The sequence below is a fragment of the Acomys minous genome, assembly GCF_964271855.1.
Source record: "Acomys minous genome assembly, chromosome: 1".
Lineage (NCBI taxonomy): Eukaryota > Metazoa > Chordata > Mammalia > Rodentia > Muridae > Acomys > Acomys minous.
Window position 1 is genome coordinate 172,211,977 of NC_140483.1, and position 2,604 is coordinate 172,214,580.

Sequence of the window (2,604 nt, forward strand, 5' to 3'; positions counted from 1 at the left end):
AGATTACATTCTACTTTGTTCCTGTGGCTTCCCTCAAATAAAGAGAGCTAAGGAGCTCATTATTTCCCTTTTAATCCTTGCCTTCTTAACAAGTGTAGGCAAGTATCTTGATTTACAAATAAGGCAGGGTATTCTTATCCGTGTCTTCCATCTTTAATCTGACCAAGTAGCTGGTAGATGATGAAACAGTGTCAGTACGGTTTCAGAAGTAAAAGTTCACAGCTAATGGGATGACCGGATGACCGCACATATGCCCATATAACAGGCCCATTTCTGCTCTTCCTTAACATTCTAATTTACATGAAATTCTTCACAAAACAGAAACCAACCTCTTCTGGTATAGGAACATTAACTGTACTTAAAAATGTTTATATATTTACATGTGCCACGTGTATTGGATATTTTGCTTGCCTTGTGCCTGTATACCACATGTGTACCCAGTGGCCCAGGCGTGGGTGTTCGATCCCTCGGGAGTGGAGATACAGACAGTAGCCAGCCACCTTGTGGGAGCTCTATGGAAACCCATCACAAATTCACAAATTCTCTGCAAGTGCAACAAGGGCTCTTAACTGGTGAGGTGTCTCTCCAGCTGAAGTTCTTCCTCCTCATTCCGGCGCTGCCCTCTACTTAGTAAGTCTTTACATTTGAAAAGGCTGATATTTTAACCTTAAAAACACTAAGCTGTGGATTCTTCTTACTCTTACAAAATGCCTAAGAAATAGGTTTTAAAACGGCTGATTAAAAAAAAAAAATATATATATATATATATATATATATATATTTTTTTTTTTTTTTTTTTTACCTAGGTTCTTATCATGGTAAGATTCCATTATTGCAATTTCTCTTATTTCCTTCTGTGTACAAGTCATATTAAAAAGCACATTACTTTTATATAAACAAAGAATTTGGCATAATTTGAGAAAGAATAGTTGAGAGAAATATACATGGTATGTTCAGGGTGGGTTTGACAATTTGACAAATTCTGGCCTCTTTCTGAGAAGACTCTCTGTCTGCTATAGCTGTGGGCACAGAGCTGAAGGCACAGGGGGTGGGGCCCAATGGTACCCTGGGCTATAAATTATGCATGTCGTACAACTACTGCGGTGGATGTTTCCATGAAGCATCAAGCCTCATAAAGACTGTACTTTTGAACCATATATAGCTCTCAGCTGCGACTGTTTACATGACTGTCCTTTCCAGGACATTGTAAGTCCACACTTCCTATTTGTGAACTCTGCCTGCTTACCCAACTATGTTCCCTGCCTTGCCCAGGGGTGCCTGTATCCATTTGCATTTCTGACCTTTACTATGGAGAAGGGAAACAAAAGGAACGTCAGAGACTTTAGACCCAAATTGATCCACAGGAGAATCCTCTGCATTAAAAAAGTAAGTTACTGCTTCTTCAAAATGTTAACTGTCGCACCTCCACTATGTTTTTCACAGTACAATTCAGGCCATCGTTTGAGTTACTTTGATTATTTCAGACTCCATCAGACTGGACTGCTTAAGAACATCTTGTAGATATGGAATAACGGGCCACTTTGAACAAGAGAAGACATAAGCCTGAGATGTGTCAACCCTGAGGAATGGTTACAATCTAAGAACATGATGGCACATAGGACCTGGTGAACTAGGAGAGAAGGGACAACACACACACAAAAAGGGGGGAGGGGGAGAATCCTTAAAGAACATGGCCTAACTCTATGTAGCTGTTGCATCATGCAAAGACTCTGTGGGGCTCTGTTGGGTAAAGCTGGCAAACATGCGGCTTCCAGTCTCTACCAGTCTTTCCTAGTAAATTCTAGATATCCTATCTGTGTCTAATCCCCACGTCAGGAGGAAAGAGTGGAGTGTCCCATTGGGAGAAACACAAATGGCACCCACCAACTTGCCAGAGTCCGGGAGCGAGTCACTACAGCCTTGCCTTATGTTTCACCCCTCGGCTACATCTGTTCACAACTTGGGACTTTTTCTTACATAAACTTGTATTCCTTGTGAATTCTGTCTCCTTTAATGAGCACCGCTTAGAGAATTAACACTTTTCTCTCATCCCAGAGAAAGGAAAATATTGACATCACCTGAAGAGAACTTACAGAAGGTATGATAAGATCATCTCCAGGCGTGGTTTCTACTTTAGGCATGGTCTGGAGGGAGTCCACCGGCCTGTCTGTCAGGAGAGGCTTGCTGTCTGCCATAGAATTAAAGCTAACAGTGAAAGGAAGTAATGACTCCCATCTAGAAGAAATTCAATTAGTTTGTAATCACAGTAAGACAAAACCTGCGCAATAAAAATAATTCCTGCTTTTGTTTTGTCTCCACTCCAAAGAAAACAACGCCCACCAAGTACTATGTAAAGGGCTTTACATGCAAAATATCATTTACTGTTTCAGCCTCCTAAGAAGACAGGCATTTTCATCAATAACTAACTTTGTAAGAGAACTGAAGCAAAGGGCTATAAAACTGTCATATGGCTGCTCTGTTTTGAGGATTTGAAATGAGTCACATGAAGTCCTAAGGGTGAGGCTCAGCTGTGTCTGCCACCTCCTCCATAACCATCATCCTTTTCTACCTCCAAATCTTAGTTGGGGTCAAGAGAGATCAACC